At 34.2% G+C, this 21,821-nt stretch overlaps 1 protein-coding gene across 1 annotated transcript in view; it reads right to left on the reverse strand.

Annotated features, from left to right (window-relative positions):
* Window positions 1-21,821, reverse strand: part of LOC132697921 (protein Shroom) — a 227,211-nt gene that overhangs the window by 164,836 nt on the left and 40,554 nt on the right. The window contains exon 2 of the mRNA XM_060663684.1: window positions 2,660-2,704. The gene's annotated coding sequence lies outside the window, so the exon portion shown is untranslated. The remainder of the gene's footprint in view (window positions 1-2,659; window positions 2,705-21,821) is intronic.

Raw genomic sequence — 21,821 nt, forward strand, 5'->3', positions numbered from 1 at the left:
GGTGGCGGATTATAATAGATCATACGGTAGAGTTGTCAAATTATCAGTGTCTGCAACACATATATTAAGAAATTATTGTGTATTGTCATTCTTTAAAGCTCTCAGTAATTTCAATTATTATCAGTCAAATGGCTCAAAAGAAAATTTATTTGGTTGATTTTCCATGTAGAAAATTAAGTAAACGAAAATTACTGAGTATAAGAAAAGTTTTAAAATTATTTTTGTACAAGCATAAGATTTTAACCTCACAATTCATTAGAGTCTCTGTATAAACTTCTAAGTTTGCAGATTAAAAAAAAATACTAGTTCGATTTGACATTTTCCATTCTTCATTTAAATATTTAAACTGAGCTTCTGTTAAAGAATGTGAGAGTTATGATTAGATATATCAAACAAATTCTCAAGGCGGTTTTTTGATGTATGCTCTGTAATTTTTGTTTTATTTTTTTTTCAAAAGTTCCGATAAACTTTAATGATTTTAGTAATAGGGTTATATGGCTGACAGACGGGAATACCAGTAGGTTTCCAAAGTTTCATAACATCACGAATCACTTCATCAAAACACTGTTGAATTGTGACGTTAGAATCTGTACGCTTGCACAAAAATAATTGTAAAATTTTTCTTATACTCGGCAATTTTCGTTTACTTAATTTTCTGCATGAAAAACCAACCAAATAAATTTTCTTTTCAGCCATTTTTCTTAGTATATGCGTTGCAGGCACTGATACCATATGATCTAATATAATTAGTACTGCCACTTACACTACGTAGAAATAAAACACTGACTATTAATTAGGATAGAAATTTTGAGAAATTATGTAGAAAAAAGAATTTTTCCCATATTAATTAAATCTGAAACTAAAATTAGAGTTGAGCTACAGGGCTCATCTTTGGTGAGGATTTTGTTTTATATCAAAAAGAAACATTTGAGAGGGTAAGAGCTAAAATACAAATTAAAAATTTTTTTTTGAAGCACCCTAATTGTCTATGTCCACTTCGCGTTCTTTCTTCTGGCTAATGACGGCGTTTTGAACTTCTCCAGTTTTTAAACGAACGTTGGCTCACACGTCCGACAATATCGTAAAAATTCCGAAGGAAAAACAGGCGTAAAACGTCAATGGGGAAAAAAAAGAAAGGAAAACGGGCTAGCTAATCGCTCGAAAATTGCGGTGTTATGCGAGCCCGTTCCAGTGAGCTAAATAAGGTTTTTTTTTTAACCGCTCGTTATAATTGCAACGATCTCGCGAAGAATTTAATCGCGGTAAGGATGTCCGTCGTTATAAGATAATAAAAAAAGAAAGGCTATGTTTATTGGGGCGAGATTACGTCTGATAGTCGACCGAAAAAAAAAACGGGAACAAATACGGGGTGTCTCAAAGTATATCGCTTGGGCTCTGGCGTCATCAGACCAGCTGACTAGTCAATATCATGGGATGGAAATATATAGAGCGTTAATAAATTGGGAAATTATGAAAATGTTTCAAAAGAGGAGTGCGATGATTCAATATTTTTAACGTTAAATATACAGTGTAAAATCTTTGTTTGTGAACCGAGATTGATTTTTTTTTGTTGGTAAAACTTCGAGACATTCACTTGTTTTTGCTTATTGTCTCAACTTAACAAAAAAGACAAGTGCTATACCAATTTTTCTAATGTTTCAATACAGGGTGTTTGAAATATCGTTTTTCTACTCCCGTCTGCAAAATACCTAATTACACACCGACATATCGTGCGGGAAGCGTCACTTCACCACGTCAGTTTCGTTTCCCACGGATCCGAGCCACTTCGGACATTTCCGCGATTTTACCGCACGGGTTTGGGAGCAATCAGGTGTTTTCGGAGATTTATCCGCACGGTTTGAATATTGAATGTTGGTCATGTCAGAGAATGTATTCGTGTTGTTTTGCAAAAATGTACCCGAAAAGTAATACACCGAAAAATGTGATTTTTACAGATTTTATATTAATATCTTGCCAAGACCAATTGTACGATTTTCAAATATCCATGTATCACCACTAAAAACAAAACAAAATTGAAGGTTAGTCTATATATGGTGGTTTAAAGAGAACAATGCTTTATGAAGTTTTTGTCAACATAGCTGTAGCTGTTTCTTGAAGCATTTTCGTATTTCCCAATTTTTTTTGAATCCTGCATTTAATTCTGCATTCTCAATAAGTACAATTTTTATGGCCGCTAAATGAACAATAAAGATTTTTTTCCCTTTGGGGACACACTGTATCAAAAAAAAAATTATATACAAATTGTATGGTATCTTATGGTATTAATTAAAACAAACGACTGCCGCAAATGAAAAATATATCGACAACTTGTCTTTTTCTAACCAAAACATCCTGTGTGCTTAACATTTTAAGTTTTTAAGAAGATTTATTGAAATAATTTGAGTTTATTATTCAAAAATAAAATTTAGTAATCACCACAATCATTGACGCATATTCTAGAAAGATCAAAAACACGAAATAATTTTCCTTTTTTATTGAAACAATGAAGACGCATCCAATTCTCGGTATTCAATTTAAAAAAGTTAATTTGTTCATTTGTTTTGTTGGGAACAAAGTTATACGATTCTGCCCTATGCAAAGGACACAAATTCATTGGGATTGTTTTATAGAGCAATTAAAACAATATTTGTCTACTCACCTTCGACAGGCTTGATGGCGGATTAGAGGGATAAATGCGGAGTACCTGAAACAAGAAATAATCGAAGATTAAAAAAAAATCTATATTACCCATTTACTTAATTAATTTGCTGCGGCAGTTGACGAGTTGAGTGAACCTGTTTGTTAAACATTTTCAATTCCAATCGAGTTGGTTAATTAATAAGAGTCAATTTTTACTTCCAAGTCGAGGGACTCTACATTTATATGTAAAATACACCTTAATTAAATTTTGTCCGAAATTATGGAAGTTACCTTCCGACGGCAACAAAACTCGGGTCCGGTAGGTATTAAAGGATTAAAGGAACATTAGGAACGAACTCTCAAAGATTTTGGAAATTTTTTTTTTTTGTTTATTAATGCATTTATAACTATATTTTTAAATCTAGTTTTGTTTCACTATCATTGAGATTAATTGTAATATGATTTACGTTGTTTTGTATTGAAATGTAAGAGTCCTCAATTTTTATACCGTATCGAATTTTTGAAGCCCTTGATTGCTATCTTATTAATTACAGATTTTATCAAATTTATAACACCCGAACTAAAAAACGATAAATGTCCGAAATTTGAAGCAATCGATTTCAGCTTTGCCCCGTGACGGAACTTATTGAAAATGGGGGGCTGGGGTATCGGAAAATATTCTAAAAAAAATAATATCTCGTGTGCCAGGGTCTACAAAAAAGACGATTTTTCAAAAAGCGGTTTCAAGACCGAAAAAAGTCTTGAACCAGGAGACGCAGAGAATACGGCTCCATAAACTTTCATTCTTGACAATTTTTAAAAATACAGGGTGTGGCGCAAATTGAAAAAAAAACTTTAAAATGGGGAAAATCGGCAATAATTTAAAATCCGCGTTTTAGATGTCGGTTTCGTTTACATGATGATATAGCCCGTATAGACAGCTAAATCTTTTGTATTTATAGGTTTGTGCAGGGTGTTCGCGATATTCCGTGCAATATTAAAAAACTTAATAAGCTCCCCAAATTTGCAGCTACCGAGTTCAGACTTGGCAGAGAAGTAGAAATCCGTACCCGCATTTAGACTCTAAATTGGGAATAAAATAACGCAAAGTTTTTTTTTTAATTTTCGATTTTTTTTTTTGTTATTTTGGCTTTCAGAAAAACTTCTTTTCCTCCAAAACCATTCATCCGATCGGAAAAATTTTACAACCGTAATACGTGGGGGATGCGGCGCTATAACTCTTGTTTCACGCATTTTTCGATGACACACAAGGTGTTTTAGTTACGTACACAAATGTAAATGACCCTGAAAATTGATCTTTTAGAAATAGCTAATCCTTTGAAACAGTGTTATACGCTGAATCAAGGGCTATAATTTTTATATTTACGATTTTCTACTGTTACCTACGCTCACGAGATATTTGAAAAAATCTATTTGAAAATTGCAATATCTCGCACTCAATCTAGACGCGATGACGTCATTCACTATTACTGTTTACTGCATAATTTCAGAAAAGAGTTATTATTTATCCCATTGAAAAAATTCATATCTCGGGAAATTTCGGAGATCTAGGGCGATAACTTTTACTTGCGGCATTTTTTAAATTATGTACAGGGTATGTCGAATATTTGTAAAAAAAAAAAACAAAATTTACGTTTTCGTGGGTAAAAAAACTATAAAACATGGGATAACTTGGTTTAAACAGTGTCGAGAGAGAGTTTCAAGTTTCGTCTATCACACAGGGTGCGCCAGATAATTGAAAAAATATAATTGGGAATCGCTATTATTTGTAAAAAAATTTGAATTTACCAAAGTTTGCCGTAACTTTAATGTTCGCCGAGATGTGAAAGAAGCTTTATCCAAGGTGCATGCGCAATAAAATTATATTGACAAGAAACTGCGAGGCGGCTTCTTTTGGAAATAAAAAGCTGCTTCTCGCGACGAACTTGCCCCACCCAGTGACGATTTTTCGAAAGCAATCTTGTTTAATAAGACCCTCTACTGAAGCGACAGATGATTTCGATGCTACATTCTCATAAAATATTTTTTTGTGTCATTGACGGATCGAACATGTTGAGAGATTTTTGGATAATTGGACTTTATATTTCTTTAGAACTCAAAAGAAATTTAGAAATTTTTGGCCAAAAACAAAACCACAATCGTGCCGCGGACACCATATTCACCGTTTGGAACGTTCGTTGATTATATATAAAAAAACTATAAGCTCTCTTCTGTCCCCTGACTAAACTTCCCTCTAAAAAAATATCAGTTTAAAAAATCGCCTGTAAACTGGTTTATGCAAGATCTTAAACAACTCAGAAATCATGTCCAGGCTGGTCAAACTATAAGTTTGGTCTCAAAAACAAACTAGTACAGTGTGATGTGTGCCCTAATGACAGTGTATTATGCTTTATTTCATTTCCACATATCATATGGCACAATATTATGTAGAAACTCTGTCGAATTTTGCAGGATACAGAATAGGGCTATAAAAATTCTTGCTGGGGCTAAACACAATGAACACTGTACTCCATATTTTAAAAAATATAAGATCATGACACTTCTCCATAATCTTTAAGAAATTCACAAACATACTAATATATTTGAAGGTGTGTTTCATACTTATCCAACACGTGAAAAAAATGTTAGAAGAGTTCCAAAGCAGAAACTTGTTACATCAGACAAAAATACTTTAAACATTAACTTGTACAATATGCTGCCAGATAGGTACAGACATATGAGGTGTTCAAAACAAATATTAAAGTGTTGCTTATTGAAAATTTTTTCTATAGTGTGGACGAGTACTCCATCAAAATAAAAAAACTAAATTAAAATCCTTGGCTTTCTGAAATGTGTGAAGCTCATAGCATCTTGCATTTTCTGCACGATTTTTATGCTCCGTGTTAGTGTTGTTGACCTTTACCACTGCGTTATTTGTAAAATACGTTTTCTTTTTATACCTTTATACTTTTATTTTAGTTTATCTTATATTGACAGGCTGCAATTTTATTATTATTGTACAATATGTGGTTAATAAAAATTCGTCTTCTTCTTTTATATATTTAATTTTTCATTTTTTAAATAGACACTAGGCTTGCTTCAGGACACTTTCAAACCCCGCCCTGATCCTACAGGCCAATCACCTGGAAATCACGATAGCAAAAATTTACAACTCGCGTAAATAACGTCTCCGTTGATGTGAATGTGAATATACCGATCGTTTAGTGCGCGTAAATTCTCCGGGCGGGGTTTATAACAGAACCGCACGAATATGGTATCCTGTTGAAATAGTCTCGCAATAAAATCGAATCGTTCTCGCTTAAACTACGGATGCTTTCCGTAGGCAGAAGCGATTTATTTAACCGTAGTTAACGAAACAAAACTAAAAAGGATAAAAAATAAAAATAAATAAATAAACAAATATGTGACAGAGCGCAATGCAGTAATAAGCATTAAAAAGTAAAATATCCTTCTAAATTATGGAAGACAAAAATTTTGTTTGGATTTTAAAATGTTTATGTTACTACCGCTTTTTAGGTCTGGTATCTAAAGTTTATTGTAGACTCTAACACTGGTGTTTGTTAATTTTTTTTTTCAAAATTTTAGTCTATTTTTTTTAAATAGAGAAACAATCTTCTTATATATATACCGTGTGCCAAATAAAACGATCCGCTCTACAACTGGAAACGAAAAAAAGTTTTGTCAAAAGTTTCTTGGACTCTCGTGAGGGTTTAAAATATCAGAATTTTGTTGATGCAGGGTGTTCCGCAAGTGTTCCCCGACATCAATTTGCTATTTTAAATAAAATACGCTGTATATTTCGACATTTTTAGAATCCGTGGTTAAAATAAAGGTCATTTTGTTAAGAAAATTCAACCACAGACAAAGGAGATGATGCACTACTTAATCAGTTTGACAGATGCTCCTTATCTTATACAGGGTGTCCCAAATAGGTGGTGCCGTTTTGGTGAATTCAAATAACAAAATTTCCAAATGGAACACACTATATTTTTATTCAGATATCGGTTCTAGGAGAAAAAAGAAAAGTTTGTAACTTATATTTAACTTTTAGTTAGTTTTTGGGATATGAAAACATCTGTATTAAAGCTGTCCACGTTAGGCTATATTACGTATTTTTAAATAACAAAGACATGATACTACTTCTTAAAGATACAATGCTCCACATATACGAATAAAACCTATTGATAGCAAACCCTGTAGTGTCCATTAATAAGTGGAAATTTTGAAAAAAAAATCGACTCTATACTACACACTTTAACAGAGTTAATAAAACTTCAGAATTCGTATTTAAAGAAACATTGAATAGTTAATTATCTAGCTTGATTGAACATACCGAATTACAAAAATAAATAATTAAAGTCTATAGGTTAACCAAAAAACAATAAACTAAGCTCTTTCATCCTAGCTAAAAATATTTATACCGTTATATTTGAAATTTAGAAAAATAGCTGTTTTTGACATGAAGCGCCCTCTACCGACTCGTTAAAGAATTGGCATCGCGTCGAAGCTCCTATAAATACTCTCAAAACTAAACTAAGTTCGTCGAAATCGGATTAGCAAAAAAAAATATGTTCAACTTTTTCAAAACCAAAATTGTTGAAACAAAAAAGTTTCCTTATCTAGACTAAAGTACGTTAAAACTAATTTTGTTAACATGTAAATGAACGACAAAAACGTAATTCCGCTTAAAACGCTAGCTGGGTTTTCTTTTTCGGCTAATTTAATACTATTTCTGACCCGTTTCCCAAGTTCTCGATTTTTTTTAGACGCCCATTGTTACCAACATTAATAAAGAAGCGGTTTTGGTGATAAAAAGATCGTCGTTGTGGCGATTGTTGCTCGCTAATATAATCGGAACGAAATGTACACTTATTTCCTTTTCTCTTTAAAAATTTAAATTTAAAATAAGATATGCAAGTTAACTAAAAAAAAAACACTTGAAAATTGAAAGCTGTACTATACAGATTTAATAATAAGTAGAGGGACGATTAAATATCTCCAAAACGGCCAAAGCTGTAACGATAAAACTCAAAAACAGCAACGTTTGTGTAATGAATTGTTATTATTACTGTTCATTGATATCCGACGCGACCTACCTATCGGTTATTAAATCTGTTATGTACTGGAATAATCAATAATTAAATATGGTACTTCCAGCAATATTGGCAAATCCTCTTCTAAAAACTAAAGATAATACTGGCCGTTTAGCCTTACTGACAGGAAGACGGTCAACTAAGTAATTTCCAACAATTTCAGTCCAAACATTTACAGAATACTTTCCTTGATGTTTTAATTCCACAATTTCCTACAATTCTAAAATTTCTGATTGTATTTCCGGAAAGGTTAGTTAGTATTTCTTGTTCAAACAGGGGATAATGGGTAATTTTATTCAAAAACCAGTGCGTAAGGGAAAATCTCTGGAAAGTAACGCTTCAATAGAATTAACAATACTTCTTACTTGCCCTCACAGTACCCGTTTCAATCAACCTTCGATGTACCGTGCGTATCATTTATCTTGCTAACATTTTAATTGGCTGTAACTTTTTTGTTTTAAGAGACATCATGCTAAAAACAAAAAAAATAAAATTTAGAGTTAATAGCCAAGTGACGTAAAAAACAAAACACTATCAATCTTCTGACGTGTAAGCCAACATGATTTTTTTTATATGGAACACCCTATATATTATATATGTGTTTAATATGTAACACACCCTATATTTTAGTCCACTCGTTTTTGACAAATTTTTATATAATTTCAATGAATGCCGTGACTGACTGCAACAACAGTAATTATTTACAAATCGGACAGAGGTGGCTTTTGCTTGATGAAAATCCATTTAAGACAAATTAAATTAGAACAAAAAATGTTCAGATTTTCACCGTTTTTAATACTTTATAACAGCTGTTTCGGCAACACCGTGCCTTTATCAAATACAAAATATGACTATAATATTCCGACACTTATATATAAAAACAGGTAGCAATAGATTTTTAATTACAGACCCTCTGACACGGACACAATAATTCATCAAACGCTTGACTGGAACCTTCGGCACTGTACTAACACACAATAACGCACACAAAATGTCTGTTTCTTATACTTTTATCAACAGACTACTTAATATACCACTTTGCATAGAAAATTTTGAAAAAGGATTAAATATTACAGAATAAATAGTTTTTAACAATGGTTATGACCCCTCTTTGATAGATAAGATTATAGCTAAAAAACAGTTTCAAATAACTCTGAACTCGATCTATCCCATATTAAACACCGAAAACAAAATTTATAAAACAATAAAATACTTGGAAAAAATTAAAAAGTTAGAGCCAATTAAAATGTTATCAAGATAAATTGAACGCACGGTACATTCGCCAATGTTCACCTATCTGAGTAGCCTAGAGAAAAAACGCAAAAAAAAACACAACTATTGTCAAAGCGAACATATGTTAGAAACAAATTATCTAGCATAGTTCCTGCTGAAATGAAAAATATTATAAGATCTAAAGGGTTCAAATGAGAAACTCAAAGGAATAACTCCCTGATCAGCTTAACCAAGTAGGAAATTAATTCATTTATAAACTTAACCTAGGCCAAGAAGTGTACCTATACTATATTAAAAAATGAAAAAATAAAACTGTCAGTGATATAAGCAAGTAATTTAGAAAAACTTATATAAATAAATAAATAAATAAATAGCTCTATATATTGCAGAAAATAAACTAGAAACTATGCATGTATGCGTTGCCAAATATAATTTTTACATTTTCGCTTAAAATTGGAGACAGACAATGCCTGGAATACTGTCCTATGAAATGATGGAGTGATCTTTCCCCTAAATATTACAATGCATCTGTAGAAGTACGTAGGGCATAATTTTATAAAAAAGCATGCAGAATGTAATTCTCTCCTCCTCTCCATGCTAAGCCACCCTGTTTCAAAGAGTTGGTTTGAAATTGGCTGTTACTTCCTCGTTCCATGAATAAGTCTATGTCATGAATTTTTTAGTTAACTGAATTTTTCTTTTACCAGAACTGTTTAAGCAATTTGTGTAAACAACATCACAGTAATTGAATAAGGATAGTAAAACACTAATTAGGCGTAAATCTTTGCAACATTTGGATTTGGAAATGTTGGGTAATGGCGATACTAGACCTCTTTTCCAGCATTCCGGAAAGACTGACTTTACTATAGGAAAATTAATAATATGGACGAGGAAAGGTAGAATGAATGGACAGCAAAGCTGTAAAGCCATTATTCCAATACCGTCAGCACCCTCCGCTCTGGAATTCATTGCTGTATTAATATTGAGTATCTGAATTTCATTTTAATTTCCATAAACGTTAAACTAGATGGTACGGTTTCAGAAATGTTTTGACTATAGAAGTTCAGAAGTTCATCAATAGTGCGTAATTGAAAATCCACAATATTTACAAAAAAGTTATTGAGCTCGTTCGACTTGCTGAGACCTCTAAGAAGTTCGACCTTTGGCTTCAAGTTACAGACTTCAAACTTTCTTAAATAATTCCAAATATTTGTGTTATTTTGAAATTGAGATTCAAAAAAATTTTTTCTTTCCTTTCTAAGACTTTTATAATAGTCCTAATGCTCAGAGGTTCTGGTTTTCTTGTAGTGTCACAAAGCTTTACTACTTGTTGCAGTTAAACTCCGAATATTGTCAGTTATCCACGGCTCATTGCGTCTCGTAAATCGGGACGTCCTTAATGGAACATGTAAATCTAATAGCAAAACAATATTATGATTAAAAAAAATTACTTTATCAATTATATTTTCTAAATCAAAAATCACGATACTCTCTTATAATGGGCTCTATTTTGAGTTTAGGGACGACAAATTCACAATAAACAAGGTCGTGATCTAATAATACCATCACAGAAGAGTAGATGAATAATCTGTATCCCTATCCATCACTTGTTTTATGCTAGCAGACTCCAAAATTTTTAGTAAATCTGTAACTTGCTGAATGTATATCGAATAACTTAATATTAAAGTAGCCTACGCAACATATATAATCATATTTAGGAATAAGTTCGGAAAGATTCTTTTCAAAAATCTGTAAGAATGTAGTAACATTAAAATTTGGTGATCTATAGATGCAACCAGGAAGTTACAGTCTGTTTTCAATATCGAATTGAACCCAGATTTTTTCGACAGATATAATAACTGCGTCAAGAGCTGTTTTAAAATATGTTTTTTTAATTGAACCCCAAAATCGCTTACTTAATTAATGACATTTAATTGGAAAACACCGTGTATATATTGATAATAAAAATATCGTTCCCAGATAGTAATAAATCCAATGGCGGCCCAGCCCAACCAGGATCGAGTCGTCCTTGATAGACTTCCTTAAAGAAACGATCTAACTCCGACGCGGTTTTACGGCCATTTTACGAGCTTAACCGGGCGTCGCAATAATGTTTTTACCGCTCGGATCATTATTAATGTTTCATTATCCAGAATTCATCAAACAAACCAAACCAGATAATCTATTTATCACTTTTTTTCCAATACCTTGCCTCCCAGTTACTTTCGAAAATCGATAAAATCAAACTTTTCGAAAGTATCTGCGCACGTATAAAAGTTTTATATCTCAGTAACGGTTGGTCTTATGGGATCGCCGTTAGTACAGAAATGATCACCGTCGAAAAAAAAAAATTTTTTTTGCCTTTCCGTTTTCCATTCTCCGTTCTCGTCTTTTGGTTTTTCGTGAATAACTTTCGAAGCGTTCGAGCTACAAAATTGAAATTAGCCTCCTCTTTAACCCTCCACGAGGCACATAATCTTATAAGAAATGGCCCTGATCCGACCCCGGTATCCATCTTTTTTTCGCGATTTTCGACTGTTTTTTGGACCTTGCTATGAAACACCATAAGTGTCTGAAATTTGAAGCAATCGACTTCATATTTGGCACATATATGCAGCTTTGCGCCGTGACGTAACCTATTGAAAATGGGGGAACTGGGGGGTCGAGAAGTATTCTAAAAAAATAAAAAATCGCGTATGCAAGGGTCTACAAAAACATCATTTTTCAAAAACTGTTTACGTAACCAAAAAAATTCTTGAACCAGAAGAAGCTGCAAATACAGCTCTATAAACTTTTATTTTTGACAATTTTTCGAAAACATACAGGGTGCGCCGGAAATTAAAAAAAAAAACTGAACACTTTCTTTTATATTGCGATAAATCCGTATAGACAGCTAAACTTGAGTATTTGAGGTTTGCACCTATTGTACAGTATGTTCCCGATATTCCGTGCTTAATGAGAAATGTGTGAAGTGTCCTAAATTTCCAGATATCAATTTTTAATTTTTTATCAAGTACTTTTTTTAAATTTTTGAACATTTTTTTTAGGTAATTTTAGCTTCCAGGAAAATATGTTTTTCTCCATAACCGTTCACCCGATCGGCAAAATTCTTTAACCTGGCAGACGCCATGACTTCAATGATTATTACAGCGCACTGCATGGTTTCAGAAAAAACTTATATTCGCGGCCTAGACTGTAGTCTACGTCCAACATCGGAGGTGGAAGGACCTCTGAAGAAGCTCGCCACTGGTGCTAGCGAAACGTTAGGAAGTAATTCCAACCGACGACGGCCTTTAAACCCGAATCAAGATAATAGCTCATTTATTATTTTCAAAAAATTCTTGAATAATGATTGTATCATATATAGGGTGTGTCGTTTATAGGCAAAAAATCTGAAATATCTTAAAAATTTCCGTTTTTGTGGCTAAATTATTGGCGATAAATGAAAAACCGTTAAAGATGCGATAATTTTATTTGAACAGTATCGTAAACGGTGTCATGAGAGTTTCAGATTTCGTCAATTATACAGGGCGCGAGATATTTGGAAAAATATCATTCGGCAACGCGATTATTTGTGCAAAGTTTTATCATTATTATACATATATTATCATTCAATTTTTCATTAATAATTAATAAAACCAATCAATTATTGATTCACTATGTGTCAAGGAATTTCCCACCAGATGTCCTCTGATGCCCACCACACATACATTCGTTCGATGTAGGGTGTCTTTTATGTGCCGGAAGTACACAATCATTATCTACTGCTCCCACTGCTCTACTGCAGTAACAACAATAAAAAATCTATGCCTAGTAACAGAAACAGAAAATAGAAAAAAAGAATGAAAAAAAAAAAAAGAAAAGAAAATTATGTACGTCCCCTGCTTGTTAAATAAATGCCATTTGAAAATGGCTTTGCATTTTTCAACATTAAAATTAATTAAAGAATCAAATCAAAAATCAAAGAATTATAAAGTTGAAATCCTGCATTATATATTAAATATATAACTTTTTTTACATTTTACTACTTAAATACGTGAGTTGTTAATAAAATTAGCCGATCTTGCTGATCGAACTAGTAATTAAACTACTATGTGGTAATCTGGTGCCCTTCGAAGATATTGTAAAAAAAATCATAAGCTGCCAAAATTCTATTGGCAAGGACGGACTTTACAAGCAAAAATGTCCCATATTTGAACTACTACACATACATACATACATACAAAATAAAGAAACGGAATTTCTTCCCCAAAATCCCTTCGGTTGTGCGGGATCATATATCAAAAATTTACATATTTCAGAAAATTACGTTAATAAACGTTTACAGGAATTGCTACACAATTTATATAAAATGCAAAGCCTAGCTTACGTAATATAAAAACGTTAATCATAATTATTACTTTAAATTTGATACTGAAAACAAGCAAATCTTACATGTAATTCTTAATGTTTTAATTTTTCTTATTTATTCTTGTATAGATATATATTTTTTCTCATTGCATTGCAAAAAGGTGTAAGATCTTTGGTCTATTTGTTTTTTACACTTCTTTGTCGTCACATTTCCTTTTTCTCTATTTCTTGTGTTGTAAGAATGATATTTTGTAGTGTGGTTTTGTTTTCGGAAAAGCATTTTCAGGAAACATTTTGAAAAACAGGGACCTGTATCTTCGTGTATTTTTAAATTCATCATTAGTAATTAACACGTATATAATGAGGAAATGATCTTGGGCAAAAAAATTTCGCTAATCTAGAACCACTTTGAACGATTTAAAAAAAAAAATTCAAGATTTCGGAATTTCAAGATTTTCTTGTGTTTTAAATTAATTTCGTTTTCGTCTACCAGCGTTTGAGAAATAGAAAATGAGTTTCACATTCGGAAATTCAACTAAAAAAATAGAAAACCTAACATCTAAAGTCATATACCGGCAGGTAGAAAAGTTTCTGTAAAAATTGGCAAAATTGTGACCGAATTGAAAGTTTAGGCCATGGCTTTTTATAATAAAATTGGTAAGAGAAAATTCTCTATATATTAACAGCCTTTTGGCAGTTAATAATATATAATATTATTATATCCAGATTGAATATCATTGAATTGAAATGATAATATTAAAAGCAGTGTAAAATCTTCCATTAAGAATTCGGTTTTGCCTTTTCGAAAATACCGATAAATCCTAGGTCTAGGCGGTTGTTTTATACGTAACGGTCGGTGAGACCGCCAGATTTAGCTTCTATCGAGCAGCAGTGCGTCCGCGTATGCACGCAGATTCGTTTCACATGGCACAATGGTCCCCTTACCGCGTTCATTATAAGGAATATGATGTATTATTAGCTGGGTAACCCGAATTTTTTACAGTTACCTTACCGGATACTTATTAAAGTCGATTTTGAATACGGCCGCGGCAGCGGGTTCTGGTCGAATGACAAGAGTTCAGTGCCTTCGGGCCGATTATTAAATAATATGGCGTTGCCTGAGCATTAAATTGCGTTTGTGTAGGCCCGGTATGCGAAATAATCGTCATGGACGATCGGGTTTTGACTAGGTCCGATTAATTTGATTACAGTAGAAGCGCTCCTGTTTGCGATGATAACCAAATTACCGCCTTGGGTTTACTTGATGAAAAAATACATAAAATAAACAAAACAAAACAAAGATTGAACTGAGGTTTCTTTCACTTTATGAAAATCCATTTAACAAAATAAATAAAAACTAAAAGTTCAAATTTTCACGAAATTGTTTCGACAACACCTTGTCTTTATGAAATGTAATATTTACAAAATACCTGATACTATATATACCGAAAAATGATACTAAAACCTTAATTAATGTTGTTGTGAGAATTTAAGATTAATAATTGTACTGAACAACGACTACAATCCGTCCGTTATCAATAAAATTATATATAATCAAATCCCGACAACAGTAAACTCTATTTATCCGAAACCTAATACAGAACTCGAACAATTTAAAGCAATTACGTACATAGGAGAAACTAGTGAAAAAGTTTCGAAACATTTGTCAAAATGAAGTTCAAAAATAGCTTTCAGAACTAACTACACAATAGGAAAATTTTTAAAAAACAATAAAACGAAGTGTCCAAAATCTCAGGTTGAAATGCGGATATTGGAGAAACCGGTAGAGCCCTCAAGAAACGCATTAACGAACATAAAAGAGCCTTTAAAAACTATAGTCTAGATTCTAATTACACTTAAACACAGAAAAACACATTTTTGACTACAATTTTGATATTTTACATACAGCCACAAAAAGTAGAAAATTAAATTTATTGGAAGCCACGGAGATTAACAAAATGAGACATTCAAATGTATTGCTTAATGATCAATTATATTTAAAAACATTTCCATTATTAAATTAAAATTCTCACAACAACATTAGTTAATGTTTTATTAGCATTTTTCGGTATATATAGTAGCAGGTAGTTTGTAAATATCACATTTGATAAAGACACGGTGTTGTCGAAACAATTGTCATGTGAATATCTATAATTTCGTGAAAATCTGAATTTTTAGTTCTTATTAATTGTATACCAGTTGTCTTGTTTCAATTCGTGTGTATCTCGTCATTTAGTATGTGTTCCACCCTGAGAAAATCCATTTCCTCCTTGCTTCGAACATTCTGATCAATTTTGTTTTTATAAATACTTCATTGGCCTAAAGTAAAGGATTCAAAACTCGTACAATCATCTGTCCCTGTTGTTATCTGCGTTATATGCTTTGTACAGATGAGCTTTTGTTAGATATAATACTGCCAAGGTATTTGTACTCTTCGCATTGATTGACCACCTTTACCTTTTCATAAGTATTTGTCAATGCTCATTTCCATTCATTCATCTTGTAGTTTCCTTAACACATAATCTATATCCTTCTCACCATTTGCAATTAGTACCTCATCAGGTCATCGGCAAAGAATAACGTTACCAAGTAGTGGTCGTCAACCCTAGCGTTTGCAGTATTTCTTGTATAACAATTTTGGAGAGAAGCAGTATTCCTCTTTAAGACCTTTTGTCGTCCTAAATGGTTCTGATGGATCTTAACTACACTCTGAGGGTTCTTGTACACCGTGTGCATAATAAACGACCCACTATACGATCTGGAAACCCATAGGAGATACGAGAAAAGTTTCGTACAAAAGTTTCTTGGACTCTCCTGAAGATTTTAAAACATTATAATTGTTCTAATGCAGGGTATCCCAAAAGTGTCCCCTCCGACAATGTTCCATTTCGATAGTGAATTTTATACGATTATTTAATGAGTTAATGTAATTTATTAACGTAATTTAGAAAAGAATTTAATTGTCTGTCTATCTTGGTGATATCTATACCACCATAGAAAACTTTTACTTAAAGGATGTTCTAGTATGATATTTTCCAAATTATCCGTAAAAATCTCTGCTAACAAAGGACTAAGTGGGTTTCCCATAATCAAACCTCCTTTAGAGATGTAAATTTGTCCATTAAATTCAAAATATATGCTGGTATACGCTCTACAAAATAAAATAAAACGAGGGATACCAGCTGCCACATAAATGAAGAGGCGTGGAGAATGAGTTTTTTGTAAAGTTCAGTATGGTTCAGTTTACATGACGAACGTTCATATCAAGTTTTGCAAATTCGTTAATATAAGTTGAGCTGGAATCCTGATAAATAAGGTATTTTGTAAAACAGTCAATAGTAGTTACACTGTGGCAAATTCTTTTGTATTTAACATTTTTTAACACAGCTGGTGAAAAAAGAGAAAGCAAGACAAAAGTGGAAAAGGAATAAGACAGCTGAGGATTATTTATTATTTTCGAAACAAGGGAAAGATTTCAAGACAAGAAAAATAACTGGCCATAAAAAATATATTGCCAAAACCGGAGAAAACCTGAAAACCTTTCCTTAATAATAAAAAAAAACAAAATCACAGCCTGCTCGACTTGGGTCCTAAAAATTGCCCAAGGACGCATGGTATACCGGTACACTTTTTCAAAAATTACCAACTTTTATCGAAACGTCTTAACATCCTCTTTACGAAATGTCTAGGAAGGGACGTTTCCAAAAATCTGGAAAGTAACCCATATAGTACCTATTTAAAAGTCTGGTGATTCTACAGACGCTCTTATGTCACTTTGCCAAGGTTCTTGAGGCTGTAATTTATTCGCAGTTGTTTTTTTCTTACAGGCCCAGTACCGTTCATCCATGACATCAATTTTTCCATGCATAATGGTTTTGAGACGTGCGCTGCGTGTACCGATTTTACCAAAGCTGATAAAGTACATCTGATGATAAAACTCGGTAATTTCGGTGTGCATGGCGACCTCTTCCAACCATTGCAAAGCTATATTACAGACAGTTGTCAACGGTCAAAAATCTCCTTGTGCAAATGTTACCTCGGGTGTCCCCCAGGGATCTCATCTGGGCTCTTTACCCTTTAATGTGTTTGTTTGATGTTAGCCTTTGTTTCCCGGTGTCTATTTGTGCTTCTTTTGGCGATGATTTAAAAGTAGAAAAAGAGGTGCGTTCACATTTGGATGAAATAAAGCTTCAGACCGATCTTGACAGATTCGCCGATTATTGCAGAAACCACAGATTATTCTTAAATCTTGATAAATGTTACGTTAATGCTTGGTAATAAGCAGCTGACAAGAGTTAAGCAAGTAAAAGATATCGAATATATCGAAACTATTGTCAAAAAGTGTTTGAGAAATCTGGGCTTCATTTTGAGAATTACCAAAGGGTTCAACAAGCATCAGTCAGTCATAATCGTGTATAGTAGGGTATTCATCCACAGTTCTGGATCCTATTTATAGTAAATATATCATCAGAATAGAAAGCATACAAAAAGAACTTTCTACCAACTTAAACTTTAGATACAACAGAGATCGACACTTTTGCTCGTGCGAAGAAAACTTAAAATTTTACAATTTGAAGTCGCTTGTGGATTCTTGTTTTTCGATGTATAGAACTTTAAGTTGCAATAAAACAACGATGGATTAAAATAAATAAGAACTAAAAGTTCAGATTTTCACGAAATTATATATATTCACATGACAATTGTTTCGACAACACCGTGTCTTTGTCAAATGACACAGAGACATTTGATAAAGACACGGTGTTGTCGAAACAATTGTAAAAGCCACCTCAGTTCAAACGATGGATCATTCGATTGACATGAATTTTATTTATCCCAAAGATAATCTTGTGGCATTACATTTTAAATATGGTTTCTGGCATATGACCGCCACGGCTGGCGCGGATGTAGTCCAATCTGGACGTCCAATTTTCGATGACTTTTTCCAACATTTGTGCCCGTATATCGGCAATAACACGGCGAATGTTGTCTTCCAAATAGTCAAGCGTTTGTGGCTTATCCCCATAGCCCAATAACTTTACATAGCCCCACAGAAAGTAGTCTAGCGGTGTTAAATAAATCACAAGATCAAAACGTGAAATTAGGCGGTCACCAAACGTGTCTTTCAATAAATCGATTGAGGCAAGAGCTGTGTGACATGTTGCGCCGTCTTGTTGAAACCACATCTCGTGGACATCATGGTTATTCAATTCAGGAATGAAAGAGTTAGTAATCATAGCTCTATACCGATCACCATTGACTGAAACGTTCTGGCCATCATCGTTTTTGAAGAAGTGCGGACCAATCATTCCACCAGCCCATAAAGCGCATTAAACAGTCAGTTTTTCTGGATCTAACAGTGTTTCGACATACACTTGAAGATTACCTTTGCTTCAAATGCGGCAATTTTGTTTGTCGACGTAGCCATTCAACCAGAAGTGCGCTTCATCGCTAAACAAAATTCGCTTATGAAAATCGGGAACAACGACAATCTCGTTTTGGGCCCGTCCGACGAATCTACGCCTTACTTGATGATCGTTTGGCTTCAATTCTTGCACGAGTTGGATTTTGTAAGCACGTAAACCAAGATCCTTCCGGAAAATATTCCATAAAGTGGACAGACATAGATCCAATTCGGGTCTTCCTCAGTGCTACGCTCTACAGCAGCAATAGCTTCTTCTGTACGCACCGTACGGCGTCTCTGGGGATGCGAGTTATCAATAAGAGTAAACGTGGTGCGAAAACGTTCCATGGTTAATCGAATTAACTGCTCTGATGGACGATTTTGTCGACGATAAAATGGACGTAGTGCGCTATACGTATTCCGCACAGAACCATTATTTTCGAAATAAAATTGCAATATTTGCAAGCGTTGTTCAGGCGTGAGTCTATTCATGATGAATTGCCAAACCAAACTGAGAATAAAACTCACTTGACAGCTATTAAATCGGTCGCCATCTTGAATAGTAATCCCAACTTAAAGTTCCGTATATCGAGAAAAAACACCCATTATATATGACGTTTTCTATTGAGTGATTTAGGTCGAATTACTTTTCTGACTCTTTTATAATATCAAACCCTTTAGCTCGTAATTATAGCTTATTGGAATCTGATCTTCTTGAGAAATTCATTGCTTCAGAGTATTAGCCTATATTGTCCCACTCTGTAGTTGGGTAGCTGCGTGTGCCTGTTGAATGGCCCGTGAAATATAAATAAATAAATGAGTAAAACGTAAATATGTTCAAAAATCGCACCTCACTATCCCCATGTTTAATTAAAACATCGAAAACGGTAATTTTGGTAAATTCGGCATGTATTTACGTCGCGTGACTGATGGCGGTGACATTTAAAGTAAAAGGGCTCGGGAGAAATTTTTTCCGTCGGACTATGTTTTTTTTAAGCATTACGAAAAATCGATTAACGCGATAAACATCGATAAAGGTCGACGCGCTGTGACATTTTGGTTTTATTTACGCGCCAATAAGTAACGCCGCTAGATTACGTGGGTACGTAACAATAAAGTTGTCCTGCTCGAAAGGTCACTCTACTCGGTGATTTTCCGGTGGTTTTGACACTCCGAAAGTACATAGGCTATTCTCCAATTGACACCCACTGTAACGGGTTCAATTTGTCATTGGCTACTTCGACTTATGTTTCTCAGGTTAATAATGCTCGGAGACTACCTATTAAATGTTTTATTCTCACAATTACACACTGTCTTAATCCTCAAAGCTACTGGTATTGCTAATTATTCTTCACTACTTCATTCTGTTCGAACACACTGTAACTGTTTAATTGCTTGGTGTGGTTTGCCTGTCCTAAAATAAATGTAAATAAGTGTAAGCCTTTGCATTTTTGCTGCAATTTAAGATGTTACTGCGGAAGGCGGTTGGATTGCACGAGACGATCGTCCTGTATTCCTTCTTATTTCCGAACTAACCGCAATTTCTATTCTTGTCCCTTGCTTTCATTTATTTACACTTGTTGCTTTTTGCAGAGGTTCTTCTTTCTTTCTTCTTTACTTCTAATGGCCACGACTACATAAGGTCATTCGGCCAGCTTACACAATTATGCACATTATTCAAATATCCTAAAGAATGCCTTCTTAAGAGAAGGGTCTGGACCAATCCATCATCCTCCGGATTTGTTACATATACAAAATGGAATTTCAACAAAAAAAAGGTTCTTTGACCGATTACAAAAAACGGCCTCCTCCCCTTCCCCCGCGGACCATCCGGGTCCATCCGGCCTCCATACCGGCGTGAACAGGAAAAAACGACGGAGCCGACGACGATTATCACTTTAAAACATGCACTGAACACTAAAAACACTAAGTCCACACAGTGGAAACCGATATCAAACTTTTGAGGACGAATACAAGGGATTCTGTCGGGAGCGAACGGAGGTTAAACCGCCGCGTGCAATACTCCACCACAGAATGTCTTTGCAGAGGTTATATTTCAATCCTCTGTCAACGCGAATGCACCCGGCCATTAGTACAGTTAAGCACTCGACCTTTGGCCCACGTTCGTCTTCGATTTCCTAAGACGTTACTGTGTAATCTCATTCATGTGTGTGTAATAATTGATTATTATGGGTAATAGCGGGTAGTAGTTAGGTAATATTTGGTCTCCTTGCGTTGATTAACTTCTGTCATTATTGTCCCATTGACCCTAGTGGTGTCGGAACCGAACATCGTATTGCCAGCACCATCGGTCTCTTTTTTTGGATTCTGTGGTGGAGCATTGCACGCTGCGGTTTAACCTCTGTTCGCTCCCGACAGAATCCCATGTATTCGTCCCAAAAAGTTTGATATCGGTTTCCACGGTGTGGATTTAGTGTTCTGAGTGTTCAGTGTACGTCTTAAAGTGATAATCGTCGTCGGCCCCGTCGTTTTTTTCCGTTCACGCCGGTATGGAGGCCGGATGGGCCCGGATGGTCCGCGGTGGAAGCGGGGGGAAGCCGATTTTTTTTGGTATCGGTCAGAATCGTTTTTTGCTAGCTGAGCAAATTATTGGTTATTTTTCTTCTTTGTACGTGGTGGTCATTGACCAGAAACGAAAATCCTCGACGGAAGTCGGCAATGGGCGAATGATCCTAGGAGTCGAGCCCAACATTTTTTTGTGAAACGCATAATTGAATTGGAACTTTGTGAAACTTCATCGGTCTTTCTTTCTTTGGCTTTACGATTTCCGCCGGTGCAAGTGGTTGCAAGATTTCAATCCGAATAAGTTTGTGGCATCTCGTAGTTTTCGAGGATTAAACCGGATTGAAATCGTATAGAAATTGCGGATCGTCGTCTTGTTGGTAGTATTTTGCTTGGACGTCCCCAACATTACAGCTTAGGCTGGATTAAAGCTAACCAACCTAGCACCTGGCACTCTTCACCGCCACCCACGATCATCAGGCGTAAGTTTCACAATTTATTTCACGCTTTGCAAGTAATTATGAACACCGCAACTTATTATTTTGTTTTGTATGGTTTTG

The sequence above is a fragment of the Cylas formicarius genome, unplaced genomic scaffold, assembly GCF_029955315.1.
Source record: "Cylas formicarius isolate icCylForm1 unplaced genomic scaffold, icCylForm1.1 PGA_scaffold_2__14_contigs__length_35257938, whole genome shotgun sequence".
Taxonomy (NCBI): Eukaryota; Metazoa; Arthropoda; class Insecta; order Coleoptera; family Brentidae; genus Cylas; species Cylas formicarius.